We start from the raw sequence: 18,350 nt of genomic DNA on the forward strand, positions 1-18,350 counted from the left end.
CTTCATCCCAAGCTGATGATCCCTTTATTGGCATCCACGCCCTGCGCACAGAACTCAGGCTTTCACCCTTTCTTGCATATTCATCAGGGGTACAAGCATATTCTGGCGGGCACCCTCTCCCCTATACATGACTCTCCGGAATCACCATCAGGGCCGAATGCAGCGTGGCAGGGGCACAAGTGGGAGGTGCAAGTACCCCTGTTTGCCGCATACCCAGTTATTGTCCATTAAGGCAGTTGTCCCTTTCTTCGTGGGGGGGCAGTTGTCCCTTTCTTCGTGTGAGGGAGGATAAGTGTTTTGTTGCAATGTTTGTTTGCCTCCATGGGCACCTTCCCTTCTCTGTGGAAGCAAAGTTCATATTGCACTTCACGTTGGATCTTGATTGGCTTTTCAAGAGCCGTTACCCATGTTAGCTTGGCAATGTGCTGAGTCCCAGACCGGAGCGCATGTTTTCTTGACCCTTTGGAACTTTTCGTCCGACAGTCCCCGCAGTGCTTCTGCCTTGCACATCATGTTTCCTCTTGCCATTTGTTTTCTGCAAACATTGTCCCTTTTATAACAAAAAATTGTTCCTTCACGCACAACACTCCTTGAGGCTTGCTGTAACAGGTTTTCTCGTTTTGGATCAGTTGTAGTGTTGCTGTGTGTGCTTGGAAGGTACTTTGAATTCTGCAAAGTGCAAGATAAATGAGACACTGGGCATCAGCTATGGGGGTTTCCTGGGCTATTAAAACCTTAGGCGTTCCTGATGTGTGAGTTATCAAGGAACACACACAGCAATTCTCATTAGTTGCTTGTTTGCCCATGGTAATCATGTCAGAGTACCATTTGTTAGACTGATCTGGGTGACGAGGGTCTTCCACTGCATCCAACCCCAGGCCATGGTATGCATCATACCTTTTTTGTTCCGCCCCCCTTGTCCGCCTGTTGCTCCCCCTAGACCATTATGTAGCTTCATTTATGTTTGCTAACGGATGGGGTAAATGCCTATGTTTATTTTCTCATTTTGACCATACTCTGATTGCCCATGCTGTGTGGTGAGATGGGTGCGTGGGGTGGGTGTTTGAGGGCTAAAGTGCATGCAATCGCTGCGTGAGGTAGGTTCAACGGTAGTTTGTGAGTGAGCAGGTGGCAGCATTAGTACATCAGAAATTAGATTGTCGTCACTGTAATCATTAACTACATTTGCATCAGTATCCATCATTGATATTTCATTTAGTGTGACTTTCATTGTACGATTTTTATGTAAAGAGGTAAGGTTTGTGGACACATTGTGGGCCCAAATCAATTTCAACCCATCCTGTACTAAGTGTGTCCCCTCTTGTACCAATTTTGCCACTCCCCCTTCTTTTATACCTTCTAAAATAAATGAAATCGACCAATACATTCCTAAACATAACAATATAGTTGAGAACACTATGGCCACAAAGTAGCGGCCACACTCATAAGAGTATGCTCTAGTAGCGCTAACATTTCCCCTATTGCTATCTACATTTGTTGTGTTGTCATGGAGGGCCCTCGTTTCTACCATGTTTGTACCTACAGAGTGAAATACAAGGGGTTAAGTGCACTGTTCAATTATGCAAAACATACCTTCCTTCTTATATTGAGAGGTAGAGGGATAGGCAGAGGTAGGTGAGTGCACGTAAAAGAGGTAGAGAGAAAGAGACGAGAGAGTGTGATGCATGCCTGTATAAGTACATTTAAACAACCAATATTCTATTTCATGTATTCATTCATTTGACTGTAATTTATTTACACTTTTACATATTGCACATAGTTTCAAATATTTTTCTTTTCTGATCATTCAATCTTATCAGGGCACAGCTGCCTCTCGCTCATTTGGCTGTTCTCCTTCTGGTATCACGCTGCAGAAGAGTTGCAATATATCACTTCATAAGGGCCATGAAATCTTTGAGAATTCCATCTCATTGCAAAGCTCCACACGTACAACCCACTCCCCGGGCATTAACTTTGTTGCAGAACTGTCTGTTGCTGCAGCGTTTGTATCAGTTTTGTTTTCCCTTGTGACGGGTGTTAGGCAGAATCTTGTACAGTGCCCTTAGGGACCACTACAAACAATTAAGACCACAAGTGGTAATACAAGTTCACCTTTGGTACAAGCCTGTACTACTAGGTTAAAGTGGTAGTCGTAGCAGTAGCGGAGCAGCCAGGCTTATCTCAAGAGTATATGAGCAGTAGCTGAGATTACACAAAGGGACCACAATTACTGTGACTCAAGCAAACACTGACTCAAGGCTTCAGGTAAAAAATATAAGTACATTTAAAATACACTACAATCAACCAATTCACTTGGTACGGTATAACTCAAGCTAAGTACCCTATGTTTTAACAGACCGGTGTTGTGAAACAAAAGACGTTACCGGGAATACATATGCTATCACTTTTTGACAGCAATGACAGTTCGGTCTTACTAAAGATACGCTTATCTGCAGCAAAAAATGTTACCGGGGCAAAAAAACACTTAGCACCTGAGTTAACCAGAGAGAGATGGGGGTAAAAATCATAGGGAATACTTTTGTCAGGGCAGACAGAATCAGAGAACCCTCGTTGACAGAAATTCAAGAGTCAATAGGCCGGAGCCAGTGTCAAGTGGAACCGTGTTCCTGTTGTCGAGGATCACACAGTCGGACAGTTCAATATTCAATGTTGCCAGGAGTACTTGGATATTGTGAACAGAGGAAGCAAAGGTTATAAGAAGGAGGGAAGACAAGGGCAAGCTTTGGAGGAGGAAAGGGATTCACTCTAGCTCCTCGAAACAGAAAACAGTACCTTATTCAAGGAATAGGCTGGTGCCACGGCAGTTGTTCCTGGTAGTTTCCTGCAGACCCACGGTTCCTGGAGCTTCGGCAAGAAGGACGACGTCTGAAGGGGTCTGCACCACACAGGGATGAAGCCGGCAGCAGCGTTGGTGAATAAAAGGTGCGATTCTTAAAAACAGGAGAGGCTCTTCAGATGGCTATCCGGACCACTACAGCAGTGTGCAGCGATTTCGACCACGAAGAGGATCCTCTGGCTGTGGAAGGTGAGCTGGTTATCTCCACCAGGCTCAAGGGAAGAAGACTCCAGACTGGATCTTCTCTGGTCGTCGAAGGGTAGATAGCTCAGAACTGCAGCAGGGCTTCACCGGGACGGGATAGTTGCAGCGGCCGTCGTCTTCTCTGCTTCTCTTCGTTTCCTTGTAGCTCCAGTGGTGACTCTGACTTCCAGCCCAAGAGTCCTGCCTTTTAAGCGAAAATCCCCCATTCACACAGCCTGGCTGTCAATCACACAGCAAAGGGTTGTCCAGCCCGGACAACCACCTCAGCCAATCATGGCAAAGTGCGACTTGGGTTTCCTAGGATACCCTGTGCAGGGGGTGACTACACCCCTCCCTCACATTCATCCCACCTAGACACCCAGGTGCCTAGAGGAGGGCTTCTTGGCAGAAGCCTGCCAAAAGACAGTGAACAAAGAAGGCAAACCTGGTTTGCTGCGCAAAGTAAAACACAAGAAGGACTTCAACAAAAAGAAATGGCGAATAAACCCGACCAGAGCCAAAAGCAAGATCATTTGGTCAAGCGAGTTTATGTTCGAGGCTAATATAATAGCCTAAAACAATACCACATTTATATAGTCTAATCGTGGTAGAAAAGTTAGGGTAGATGCCACTGCCACCAGCCAAGTCTAAATGTTAAAAGAGCGAAACAATGCTCTTGGAGGTACAGATAACAAGGGCTAAAGATTAACCCTTTCCAGTACTCCATGTAAAATGGGGCGTACTGGATCTGTGGTTATTTGACTAAGTAAAGTACATGGCAACTTTACCCTTTTCTGGGGGACTATAGTCAGCCTCAGAAATGGCGTCGGTGGGAAGTCTAAAAGACAACCCTGAATCACTGCACAGAAGGTGCTGTATAACACACAAAAGAAGAGGGCTACTGAAGTGGTGTACTCCAGAATCAATGGTGATGCGTTCATGTGTCGGAAGCGGCCTCTTTCTGATCAACGCGTACGAGAGGTGCGGCTTGGCATGTTTCTGTAGGTCCTTTCCTCTAACTTCTACAGAGCGGAGTAGCGAGCGAGCGACGAGCGAAGACTGGTGGAAACAAAGCTATCTGGCCCCGGGTCTCGTGTGGTGCTGTCCTGGCCGCTCGGGGAAGCCTGCAGTGGAGCAGTGCTGTGGGGGTGCAGCGGTGCAGTGGGTGAGCATTCTGAATGACCCGGGTCGCAGCGCTGTGACTGGCCCAATTAGATAGCAGGTCAGGCGGGTTGTAGAGTGTCCTCGAGCCCGAGTCGATCCCGGGGCAGACATTTACGGCTGGACTGCGGCTGGACTGGTCGCAGACCATCCCTGTTGTGGACACGGTTTGCTGCTCTTATTGACCTCCCAAACGTTGCTACTTTGAGCTACGATTACACTCTTTGCGGTGTCAGGTGGCCTCACACAGCGCGGTATTGTACACGCTGGGTGGAGGTGCGGCCTGACAGTGTTTTGATCTCCCCGCCCCAGCCAAACGCGGGTTGATTGCCAGCGACCGCCCAGAAGTGGCGTGCTCCTCCGTATCTCTTTGTGCATATGAGAGTTACAGGTGAAGTAGACTAGTGCCATGAAGAGTGAATACTAGAGACTGGTGCAGGAGCACTTAAGGACTGGGATTAGCATTGATTGTTGTGGCCGTCAGCATACGGTTGTAACTATAAAACGTGGTCCGTGTCCTGGATTACCGCTCGGCCGGCCGTGAGACTACGGTGGGCTTTTGGAGACTTTTCATTAGTTAAGTCTTTTATAATTGAGCCCATCAAGGCCCACTGGTTCAGTGCAGCAAATGACTAGCGCTGCACATTAACAGTGTTAAGTTAGTTAACACTGTAGACCTACCGGAATTGTCAGCCCCCTATTGTCCCACTGCATAATCTGCTATCTACCTAAGTGGATAATACCTGGAGACTGCGAGCTGATCCCTTTGATCCAGGCATAGTACAACACTGTACAGTCTAGAAAATATAGTGGGCTGAATCCTGTGAATTGAGAGTTGCTGTAGCAAGTGGATTTGGTACCTGCAGAGAGACTACCTGCGGCACCTCTAATGCAACCAGACAAGAACCTGAATCACCCAGTGTACAATCTAAGGAAAACCAAGTCAAGAACAGTTGCTTGGGGTCCCACTAACCAGAAGGCTGAGATGGAAAAGCTGATACCTAAAACAAAAGCAAAAAAAAACTCTCCGATCAAGCAAGGTATGATTACTTCTCTTTTTCCCCCTCGAGAAATAAATTCAACTACAATTGAAGAAGACACATCTGACCAACAAGAAAATCCTCTATTGAGTATATCAAATTTTGAAGATATTGATAATAAATCACTCCTAGACCTATGTCTAAATATTCAGAGAAATATGACACCTCAATCCGAAGTAAGATTTAACAACAACAGCGGAATACCGATAGATAAGCCAATGACCATACATTCAGGGACATCCATGATGGGAGAAGGATCAGAGAGGCTTTCTACACCACCTAATCTGGCATTAGCCTCAATGGAAGATGATCCCGATGAAGCTATTGATCGTACAGATAAACCATGTACAGGGGCAGCCGAAATTGCCGAGATTCATGCATCGGTAGCCTCGCTTCAATTTGCGCTCAAGATCTTGCTGAAAATGTCGGGGCGGATCTTGGCCAATATGGACATTCTCATCAGGGGAAACAAGGAGAGAACGATCTCTGTCGAAGATGTGGAGGCAAATTTATCTGAGGCAATTCATATAACAAGTGAGATTGAAGAGCAACAAAATTTGGAAACTGATGAGGAGATAGACCCGACCCATTATTCTCTAAAAAACAGAAGAGATTGGCAAGAAAAACTAATAAGGGTAAAAGAGATAGTGCCACACATTCAACAACGACAGAGAAGAATGAGAGTGGAAGGACTACTAAGAAGAGTAGGAAAAGAGTAGCAAGAGCCAAGAAAAGAAAGGCAGCTCGGGATGGATATTTGACCAGCTGGTTACTCTCTGAACAGGGGCCCGTAGTGAACCGGGAAGAAAGAGTAGACCCTGTGGAAGAGGTGGAGGCAAGCCATAGCGTCATAGTAGATATAGCTATGGTAACAAGTCAACTGACAGTACTTGAAGATACACCTCTTGAAGTAGTGGTCACTACGGCTGATAAGAACGAGAAGAAAGGCAGTCGTATATGCCTGATCAAGAACCTCTATCAGAGTAAGGTTAACAAATGGCTATCACGATCAGAGTTACTGACAAGACTGTACTCTGTCCTTCAATTGCGGGTATTAATCTCAGATGACTTTCAATTTTTAGAACCTTTGAAAGGCCTGAATCCAAATGTCTCGGCCCTTCACTGTAAATTTGCGGCTACGGCGGATTTGTTAAAGTATAAAGAGGAATTAAAAACAGTAGACGTGGAAGTGGATGTTGATATAAATGAAATAGATTCCAGCTGCCTGGAGGATGAGGTCACCGTCTCTATGGACACAGCACCTTGCCCAAACATGCAGACAGACAAGAAAATAGAAGCATCTGATGTCCAACGGGCATTTAAATGGTTGGCCGATGCCCTTCCCGAGCTCTTAAGGAAACCGTGAGATCTATCTGTTGTATCTTGGAACTGTCGGGGTTTTTCGCATTTATTCACATCAGAGGATCCACGAAACTGCTTGATAAATGCAGCTGTTTCTGCCTGCAAGAGACTTGGGCACTAGACCCTTTGATACTAGATGGGTATACGTTGTTCCACGCAGCTGCCAAAAGAGGTGATAAAGGCAGGCCTTTTGGCAGACTAGCGATAGGAGTGGCTAACACTTTAGGCTCCAGGCAGATTGATTGTAACTGCGAAAACAATCTACTCGCAGTTGAAGTGATACTTGATGGCGAAGACTCTATGGGTTCTTTTCTGCTGGTAAATCTGTATAATCCACCTGAAGCAATATTGAGTGAACAATTGCAAGATTCCCTACAGGATTTGCTGGCAAACTGGTCACCTGCAGCCACTAACTCAGGAACAATGGTTGTGGGTGATTTCAACTGCCATATGAGAGGACAGGTGTGCAAAATGCAGAATTCTAAATTGAAAGAAAAGGGAACTATGATTCACAACAAAAATAATCTTGAGGGTAGCGCATGGGAATACCTGTTTGAATTCTGGGACATGATAATGCTCAATGGCAGAACGGCCAGTGATTACCCTGGACAACATACTTGGTCCAACGGCGTCTCCAGTAGTACGTTTGACTATATATATATATATATATGTCCGGGACTTCAAGAGCAGATTGAAGATCGGATAGTCCTGCCCAACGAATGGAGTGACCATGCCGCCTTAAAATGTGTGATGAGTATTTCCCGAAAACAGCCTTTACTTAGTAATATGGGTACTGTAAAAGTCAATAATGCAGGTACCAGGATTTCCTGGTCAGATAAGAATATTGCACTTGCGGCAGAAACTTTGCAAATAGTAGCGCCTAATGAGCTACACAAATTTAATGCTATGACTATTAACTCTATAGAGGATTGGATTAGTGCTTTTTCAGGCAAACATGCGGCGGCACCTACGGGGCACATGATGAGCACTGTGGGGAATAAACTACCATTTGATAAAATAATTAGAGACATGAAACGTAACCTTAGAGCTGACCTACGTAGGGCTAAGAGAACAATGGCACCTGGAGAAGTATATTATCGAACAATTAGAGAGATTAAAAACAGATACAGATTGGCCATTAAGGAGAAAAAAAGGGTGGATAAGGTTCTTTCCTGGCAGAAATTGGTGAAGACTATTTGTGAAAGGAAGACCCGTAACATCTGGTCCCTTTTGAGCAAGGCTCAAGGTATACAGAGGGGGGCACTAGTTAACCCCATTGAAGCAAGAGTGTGGGTTACATTTCTGGAAAACAGAAATATGGAGGGTGAGGAAGTAACAATGCTGGGCAGCCCGCCCTGTGAGGTCCCATTTCCCGTAACGTATGAGCTCATCTTGAATAAAATCAAAGAGACAAAATCGTCAAGAGCACCGGGACCCAACGGTCTGGCTAACATTGTTATGAAAGTGTACCCTGAGTTTTGGGCAAGCTTGTTAAACATCCTGTTTCAGAAAATACTAAAGACAGGTAAAATACCCTACTCTTGGCAGACGGCAATATTAATTCCAGTCTTTAAAAAGGGCAATAGACTTGACCCAAGCAACTATAGGTTGCTTTCTATGCTAGATGCCACTGGAAAGATATTTGCCTCACTTCTGCTCAATGAGCTACAATCTTGGGCAGAGGGTAAAGGAGTATTGTCTAGATTTCAAAGTGAGTTTAGACAAGGTTACTCCACTGCCCATAACATCATGATAATGGACATTTTGCGAGCCAGAGCTTTAAGAATTGGATCGGTCCCGCTCTATGCATTATACATAGATTTTTCGGCGGCATTTGATTCCATACCTCGTAGTCGATTGTGGAACAAATTGCATTCAATGGGTTGCCCTGACGGCCTAATATATTATCTAAGACTTTTGCATTCAAACAACTCAGTCAAATTGAAATTAGACCAAGAAGGCCACACAACTCAAAATGTTATACAAAATAGGGGGGTCAAGCAAGGATGCGTAACTGCTCCTCTAATTTATAATCTATACATTTATGATATCCCAGATGCATTAAATAAGGTTACCAATTGTCCGCCGAAAATTGGGAAAGTAAGCTGCCCAGTATTAGCATATGCAGATGACTTGGTGATATTCGATCACACCATTAGTGGGATGAGAAGATCTGCGGTTGCATTATGGGAATATGCTGAAGAGAATGGTCTGAGCATTAATTTAGGAAAAACAAAGATCATGAGATATACAAAAAAAAAGGTCTCACGTGTCCAACTTACAGTAGGGGTAGCAAATATTGCCTACGTCCCTCGGTATTGCTATTTAGGCATAGACTTTGAAAATACTGGGGACTATGTAGCCTGTAAACAAACACGCCGTATTAAAGCTGCACAGTTGTCCGCCTTATTATATAGATTTACGGTTAGGCAAGGCGGTTTTTCTCTATGGGGTACACAACAACTTTATATTCAGGTCTTTGCTCCGGCGATAATATACGGCCTGGAAGCTTTATTAGAGTCTGACCTGAGATGGCTACAGATATTAGAGGGTACTTTTTAGCGACGTGTTCTTGGTTTGCCTCCCTCTGTCCCTATGGCCATTATCAGATTAGAATTGGGCCTGACCTCATTAAAGGCATTAGTATTAAAGAAGAGGGCCTTGCTATATCTCAGAATGACCCGAGATACAAATAATGGACTATTAACAGCGGTGCACCAAGAAATAGAAAAGGAAGGCTTGATCTGTTCTATTGTAGACCAGATGAATGATCTGTTCTCTGAAATAGGCTGGCAAACCAGAGATGGTAAATACTCAGAGAAAGTAAATAGAGCACTGAGTAAATGCATAGACCTCTGGGATTGGCTGGAGAACTTTGAACATCTTAAGAGCTCGAGCAGTTACCATTTTGTGCAATATAGATAATTTGACTTTAGGAAACCCCAGAGATACTTGAATATTTTTCCATCTGTCAGACTTAGACGGTTCATATTACTGCTTCGGCTAGAACAACTTCCCACCCTTAGCAACACGGGGAGAAAAGATAGGATTGCCGTAGAGGAACGTATCTGCCGACTATGTAAAGTACAAGAGCATTTGGGACGGCAAAGCACTTGCTGACTGAATGTTTGGAGATGGCTAGTACATTCTCATCCCTCCTTGGTAGCTATGTGCATTAAATAACGCATATTGGGGAAGCCCTGTTTTGGCATCATTGCCTCAACTCTAATAGCTTACGTCTGTTGATAGCTCTATATACTATTTGGTTGCGAATTGAAATAAGATTAGGCATAACTCTTTAGAAGAATAGGTTTTACGAAGGTAATTTTTATTTAGAAGGTACGAAATGTATATATATTTGTGAAAGATATGAATTATTTGTTTTAAATAGAATATGTATTGTAAATTATGTGAACCTAAAATTGTATTTGTATTATGTTGGTATTTTATTTTTGTATATGTTATTTAATGTTAAATTTGTGTAAAGTTTATAATTTAAACTATAACACAATAAATATTAAATTAAAAGAATCACAAAAACAGATGAAATACACATGGCAAAACACAGGTAAGAGTGGGGAAAAAGAGGTACACTCTTAACAAGTGAAAAAAATAAACTCCAGAAATCCAGCAAAGATGCTGGGGGACTCACTAGGTAAGGGAAATTAGCCTTTGAATGAGAATTCTCCCTAACAACGGGTTGGGCAATTTGCTTATCTATACTCCTTACCGCCCGTGTAAGCTTTGTCAGATATTCCCTAAATTCCTCTCCCAAAATTGTGGCAGTTCTATGAGCATCTGTTGCTCTCCTTATTGGGGATATTGGCGTTTGCATGTGTCTGCCTGTTACTATCTCGTGTGGTGACATGTGGTTGTCTTTGCTAGGTTGAGTTCATAATTGAAACAATGCTACGGGCAAACAATACTCACAATTCTTTTTGAGTGTGTGGCATAACTTTGACAATCTGCTTTTAAGGAGGCCGTTGATTTTTTCAACCAGTCCGTTCACTTGCAGGTGGTAAATGGAACGTAACTTGTGTTTAATCCCTAACGGGGATGTTACTTCTTTAAAGAGGTCATTGACAAAGTGAGTTCCGTTGTCGGAGCGTATGATGTCACACTTCCCTCACCAAACATGTTGCAGCGCATTTCACATCTGAGTGGGCACATGGTCCTGCCTACACCCAATGTGAAAAGGGGCAGACCACCACAATTAAGTATCTTGCTCCATTGCACCTTTCTCAAATATCTGCATAGTCTATATGCAGCTCTTGGAAAGGTCCAATGGGGCAGGGCAGCGTCCCTCTTAGTGTCCAGAGTGTCATTCCAGAATTGTATGTTTGACACGTATTCAATTGGCATTTTAGCGAGATGTTCCTGCAATTTTGGGACAAACAAATCTTCCTGGATATTCGTGGCTGTGTCGCTTTGCTGTGTGTGCTGGAAAATGTAACTGTTGCAATGCAGGTTACAATAATTCTACAGGCATTACTACCTTTCCTGTACTTTCTTGGCGTCAAAGGAGATCAGTGGGTGACTATGTGCAACCTCTCTTTGACCACATCTCTTGTTCTTCCAGTGGGGACCTTTTTTGCAGGTCTATTAACTGGGTTATGGGCAGTGAGTTATATCCTGCTTCCTTTTCCTCTTGGGCATTACCTTTTAGCATATATTCTGCTGCTTGGGGCTTTTGGAAATAAGCTGCTTGATTTGCAGCAGCATCCGCTGCCGCGTTTCCTAATGAAATTACTTCACTGTTATTGGTGTGGGCTTGGCATTTCACCAAAGCCACTACTGATGGTTCTGCTAGTGCTTCTATTAGCTCATTTAAAAGTTCTGCATGCTGTACTGGGGACCTCTGTCTGCCCTTATAAACCCTCTCCTTCTCCACCTGGACAACCCGGCATGTACCGTCCTGGTTACGTATGCTGAGTCTGAATAAATCGTTACTGCGTATCCCTTTTTATGGCGTGCACTGCTTCAATCGATGATACAAGTTCTGCAGCTTGCTCTGAATAATGCATAGGTAATCATTCCTGCATGAGGATCTCATACTCCCCTTCCTCCAAACCACCGCTGTACCCACATGCTTCTCTCCTGTGTCTGGGCAAATAGATGCTGACCCGTCCGCAAAATACACTTCACCTTCCTCTAGGGCATTTTCCTTTGCTTTGGGAATGTCATCACCCTCCTCCTCGTATGTGGCACAATCGTGGTTTTGCATGTCTTCTACCGTGCATGGCTCAGTTGCCCTTTGTGTGGTGAGTGTGGCTTTGGATCGTTCGAGTATTGCAAACAAAGAGTGTTTAACAAACAGTGCTACCGAGCATCCCATCACTATGGTGGCGCTTTTTTCAATTGCAGAGGCGGCAGCTGCGAGAGCTTGTTCGCATGCAAAGTGTCCCTGCATCACAGAGTGTAAAGTGCCGCTGTAGTGCGCTTATGGCGTGTGCCCTAACTAACTATGTTTTCTGTGTTAGGACGGCTGTCATGAGTGTTCCGTTGCAGTGCAAGAACAAGTAGAATTCTCGATCGTAATCTGGGGACGCTAGAACTTGTGCCGTGCAAATAAGTTCCTTCAGTGTGTTGAAGGCAGTGTTCATCTCTTGTGTCCATGTGATACCTGTGCTTTCCTTTTGTACTTGTTTTAGTACCTGTAGTAGGGGCCTTGTGTATGCTGCATAATCAAGTATCCAGGCTTGACGATAGTTACATATGCTGACGAATCTTTGCAGGTCTTTCACTGAGTGGGGCCTAATTGTTGCGCGCACAGCTGCTGCCCTGTCTGGGAGTATTCTTTTGCCATCCTTTGATATCAGTTGTCCAAGATATAGTCCTTCGGTTAGGCAGTAATGCAACTTCCCTCTGTCCACCTTGTACCCCTTGTGTGCCAACAAATTGAGTAATGTGATAGTCAGCTCTACACTGTTCCTCACTTTCGCCACAAATCAACAGATCGTCTACGTATTGTATCACCATGCTTTTGACATCAATGTTTCCAAGATCTTCATGCAATATTCTGTTAAAAATACTCAGGCTCTCACAGTATCCTTGGGGTAGCCTGCAATGTATGTATCTTTTCCCCCCTAGTGTAAATGCAGTCGGGTATTGTGAGCCTGGATCGAGAGCCTGGATCGAGTGGTACTGAGAAAAAAGCGGTTTTCAAGTGTACCACTGTGAAGCATGTGGCGGATTTTGGGATGCTGCACAAAATGGATGCAGTATTTGGGACAAGGGGAAACTCCTTTTGTATGATGTCATTAAGTGGGCGTAAATCCTATATCATCCTCCAAGTCCTTCGCTTTCTTAATCAGATAAATCGCTGTATTACATGGTGAATTTGATGGAACAATAATATCCTGTTGTAATAGTGCATGTATGGTCTTTTATTCCCTCCTCTGCTTCCCTTGATAGGGGATACTGTTTTACGCGGGGCAGCGCCGCACCAGGCTTAAGTTTGTTCTTAACTGGCGTCACCTCCTGCAGGAGCCCTATGTCATGGAGGTTAGTTGTCCATAGTTTTCGGGGTACCTGTTGCATGTCTTCATTGAAAAATGGAGGTGCATTGACAATGGCCAGGAGGGTGTTCTTCACTCGTCTGTTTTGGACCTTTATGTCACAGGGCATACATATTTCCATTATCTCCCCGTCGGTGTCAGTAAACCGCTCCTCATCTGTCAGATCGTGCAGTGCTATGTTTCGATCTATGCATAATATGCTTCACCGCTCACACCATTGCGTGTCCAGACCTATTAACACAATACGATTGGCTGACATTTGTACTCTCTGCAAATCTAGGGAGAGAATGGTACCTGGTAGTATTTCAGGGGAAGCCACGCGGCAGAAAACAAAGTCAGAAGGCACTCTCCATTCTGTTTGTGTTATCTCAGGCAGCACTCTTGCCAAGACCTGTATCCCATATACAAACATGTCCACGTTAAGGGGCACCCCGCAAACCGCCATTTCATTTGCTGTTGTGTCCATCAACGGCGTCGCCCGGAGGGGGCATATTTCCGGGGTTGAGCACACTTTTCCTCTTTCAGTGAAGGAGATTGTCATATTGAGTTTACTAAGGAGGTCCCTCCCCAGCAGGTTTATAGGTGAGTCTTCGTGGTACAGTAGGGCTACTCGCACCGTTTCCCCCTCCCCCACCGTTATAGCCAATCCTTTGTATATGGAACCGTGACTACTGCCCCAGAGAATCCCTCAGTTTCCAAATTTTTGCCTGACAGTGGGAACCGGCCTTCCATTAGGCACGATTTTTCCGCTCCCGAGTCAACCATGAAGATGAACTGTCTGTTTCCTATCTCGCCTCCGCCAGTGGTTCCTTGTCTGGACGTAGGGTAGTCAATACGACTGGACATGCAAGTGCTCTCTGTGGGCTGTCCATGTCTGGGTGTGTGTCTGTCCCCGGAAAAGAGAAGACTCTTTCCCCAACCATGGCTGCTTCCATTTCCTGTGGTTGCAAAAGGGTTACTGTGCGTGTTCCCCATCTGATTTTGGCATACTACTTGTTGCTGTGTTCCCTGTGGTGGTGCTCTTGTGTGACGCGAGTGTCGACCTGTTCCCCTTGTCTGTATCCTCCCATAGGTAACCCATAGGGACTGCCAGGGCGGAGGTGACCATACTGTTCATTATTGAACCCTTGTGTGTTCTGATAATATGCCATGGGACGGGTGAGACATTCCCTCGCAAAGTGGCCCCATCTCCCACATGACCAACATGCTCCCTGTCCTCCTCGGGGTCCCTGTCCACCATATCCCCCTCTCTGTCCCCGGTACCCACCTCCTCCTCTTCCAGCTCTTCCTTGCCACTGTGGCCCTCCGTACTGTTCCTCTCCAGCCCATTGTAGTTGCCATTTGCTGCCATCTTAGCCTGTATTGCTATTGGTCCCTCCTCCCAGTCTCACTGCCTGTCGGCGGGGTCGGGGGCTGTTACTGCTGCGACCTTCACCAACTTATTTTGTACAAGTTTTGCTTCGTCTGCCAATCTTTTCTGTGCAATTTCTTTCTCCCTCTCTTTGATCCTCCTACAATGATGTACTATAATGCTTTGTATTTCTGGCCAACCCTTGGCTTCAATCCGTGCAATTTTATCTAATGCCTCCTGTACCTCCTTTAGGAGGTCTCTCTTGATTATAAAGTAAAAGAGGGCGGTCGACTGTCTTGCCCGTCTCTGCCCTCCACATATCCTGCACCCGAAGAATGAACTTCGCAGCCTCTTCCTCATCCCCCATTGTGCATTGCATCACAAAGTATAAGTTGCAGGTGTCGGGGCAGGTTCTCTGCAGTGCATCCCACAGCTGTGCCCTTACGTTGTTAAATGATGCCCTTTTGTGCTGATTGTTAGGAAGAATTCTCATAAATGTGCCAATTCCTCCCACCTTAGAGCCCTCCAGCTCTTTTGCTAAACTTTGGGACTTTTAACTTTTTGATTCTGTGTGTTTTTCCTTAGGTTTTTCCTTTGGTTATGAAGTTTTAGACAACTCCATAGGCATCATCTTTTCATGTGTGTCACACAGCACCCTAAGTGCAGTGACACAGGGAAACCTTTTCAGGCTTTCCCAAGGTTTAAATACCGTCTCTGGGATAAACTACTGTTTCCCAGAGAATATAAAGTTAAATTGGCTTTACTAGTCTTTTTAAATTCCTAGACCCAGCACACACTATCTTCCAATAGAGTGCTGAAAGGGTTACCTAGTATACCCTATGTCTAGAAACTCATGTAGCAGTTAAATGTTACCCTTTCCTATCGAAATAGCTGGTGACAGTGGTTTTACAACAGACTACCATGATTTTTCTCGACCGCGAACACCGGTAGCTAAAAATCACAGGAGCCATCTTTTTGAAGATGGCGCATGAGCCCCCTCTGTTTAAGCAGTGCCCGGTCTTCTTTTTTCACCATTTCTTCTTGGAAAGGTCCTTCTGGAGTTTTTCTCTGCACGCCAAACCAGGTTTGGTCGCTTTGTTCCTACGCTTTTGGTGGGCTTCAGGACTGAAGACCGCCTCTGGCACCCGAGTGTCTGGGGTGGGCAGGAAGTGAGGGAGGTGCCCGAATCTCCGTGTGCTTAGTCTCCTGCTGATTAGGCCTGCAAGTTGGGAAGTTTTCACGAACTTTCACAGCGAGAGAAGCGTTCTCTCAATCGGGTTGGCACAGTACCTTAGTATGAAGCAAAAGATGCAGCTTAAGACGATGGTTCCTGGCAGTTCCTGCAGATCTCACTGTTCCTGAGCCTCAATCATGGGGACAAGAGGGAGGACGTCTGGGGACTCCTGCACTGCATGGGATCGTCAGAAGATGCAGACAAAATGTAGTCACTTCAGTTGGAGTAGCTGTTCTTCAAGCACACAAGCTGGTGTCCTTACCCCTGGTTAATCCTATCCAGCTTCAAGAAAGGTATGCAGGTGGCTTACGAGTTGATTGGTCCCACCAACTCAAAGGAAGAAGTCATCCTTGAAGGGGCTTGTCTGTCGAGATGAACTTGGCAATTCGGACCTGCAGCAGGGCTTCACCGGGCAAACCAACGGTCCAGGAGTTGCAGCAGCCGTCCTCTTCCAGCTCGTCTTCGGTTCTTTCATTCCAGTGGTCGACTCTGCTTTCCAGTCCTGAAGACTCACCTTTTAAACAGTTTTCTCCCATTCATTCAATGGCTAGCTGCCACTCACCCAGCAGGGTGGCTGTCCTTGCCGGACAGTCAGCCAGCCAATCACGCCAGAGTGCATTTGAGTCTCCTAGGAGACTAAGCACAGGGAGTTTCGGGCACCTCCCTCACTTCCTGCCCACCCCAGACACTCAGACGCCAGAGGCGGTCTTCAGTCCTGAAGCCCGTCAAAGGCATGGAAACAAAGGGACCAAACCTAGTTTGGCACACATAGACAAACTCTAGAAGGACCTTTCCATAAAGAAATGGCGAAAAAAGAAGACCGGGACCTGATTAAACAAAGGGACTTAAGGCGTCATCTTGAAAAACATGGCTCCCGTGATTTTTAGCTACCGGTGTGCGCGGTCGGAAAAATCCTGGTGGTAGTTCTAAAACCACTGCCACCAGCCATTTCGATAGAAAAGGGTAGCATTTGACTGCTACATAAGTTTCTAAACATAGGGGATACTAGGTAACCCCTCCAGCACTCTATAGGAAGATAGTGTGTGATGGGTCTAGGAATTTAAAAAAGACTAGAAAGTCAATTTAACCTTACATTCTCTGGAAAACAGTAGTTTATCCCAGAGAAGGTATTTAAACCTTTGGGAAGTCTAAAGAGACCTCCCTGTGTCACTGCTCTGAGGGTGCTGTGTAACGCACATGAAAACATCCCTATTGAGTTATCTTAAAACTCCATAATCAAAGAACACCAGTGTAAGACATAGATCAAAATACATGAAAGAGTGGAAAAAACACTCTCTTTGCAGGTAATAGAAAATCAAGTCCTCAAAATCCAGCAAAGTTGCTGGGGATTTCAAAGGGGAAGGGAATTAGCACATTTATGAGAATTCTCCCTAACAGTGAGCTCAGAGGAAGAGAAAGAATACAGTTTTCAGTTTGGAACAATTTGCGCCTGGGCTTCCGTGAGAACTGGGCTGGTGTGGCGCAGACAAGGGAGGAGGTGGTGGGGGCTGTTGGAGCTGGTTGTGCGCGTCGCTGTGTGAGGGGAGAGGAGGCCTTTTAGAGATCATTGTGCAGCCTAGTATACAAATGGAGTCTGATGTGGCACAAAATGGAGTCTTTGTGTATTGTCCCATGGCTTCTTTCCACTGTCGTCATTGAAAGACAATGGGGACGTCTGGCCACGATGGGATGAGCAAATAGACTTAGTTCATGCGAAATGCATAGGGGGGGGGCATACAGACAATTTCTTCCTTACATTTCCTCAGTTCATAGAGTTTGGACATTTAAACCTGCCACAAATATGTATGGACATCCTTAAGGAGACACGTAAACCCAATACCAGACACTGTTATTTAAATAAATGACAGCGCTTTATCATTTGATGTCATTCATGTAGCATCAATCTAATTGACTGCACACCTTCCCATATTGTTCTATAGCTACTTTACCTCTTGGACTCGGGCTAGTCTTTAATTCTGTGAAAGTTGTTCTAGCTGCTCTTTCTGCATATACCACCTCTCTAAGTAAAGTTTAATGGTGGAAAGTCCCCGTCATTAAAGCCTTCATGGAAGGGGTCAAAAGATATTGCATCCCCCAATTTTAAATCCAACTCCCGGATGGTACTTGACTGTCTTAAGTGCCTCACTTACAAGACCGTTTTTCTCGTAGCCATTACATCATACATCAATCAGGAGGGTGAGTGAACTGCAGGTTCTCTCAGTTCAAGATCCATTTGTCACCGTTCACAAGGACGAAGTGGTTTTGCACGCACACTCATGCTTCTCTTCCGTGTCAATCAGTCTATAGAACTTCCAGCTTTCTTCCAAAATCCAACTAAGTCAACAGAGAGGAACCTCCTTACACTAGATGCGAGGAGAGCTGTGATGTATTGCCTCAATAAGACAAAGCCACTACGGAAAATTGATCAATTCTTTGTTTCCATTACCACTGGGAGAGAAAGTGATTCTATCTCCAAGTCAACAATTTCAAAATGCACTGTGAAACGCATCCAAATGGGTTATTCTCTTTCAAAGAGAATTTTACCTTTCACACCTAGAGCTCACTCTATCTACTCTATGCACAGGGGCTACTTAAGCTTTCATTGCAAATATACCTTTATCTCGAAACTTATCAATGCTTCATT

The 18,350-nt window shown here is 45.0% G+C and overlaps 1 protein-coding gene across 5 annotated transcripts in view; it reads left to right on the top strand.

Annotated features, from left to right (window-relative positions):
* MED12 (mediator complex subunit 12) overlaps positions 1–18,350 on the top strand; it is a 1,704,158-nt gene that overhangs the window by 1,616,372 nt on the left and 69,436 nt on the right. The gene's annotated exons all lie outside the window — the stretch shown is intronic.

The sequence above is a fragment of the Ambystoma mexicanum genome, chromosome 5p (genome assembly GCF_040938575.1).
Source record: "Ambystoma mexicanum isolate Mex_15411 chromosome 5p, UKY_AmexF1_1, whole genome shotgun sequence".
NCBI lineage: Eukaryota > Metazoa > Chordata > Amphibia > Caudata > Ambystomatidae > Ambystoma > Ambystoma mexicanum.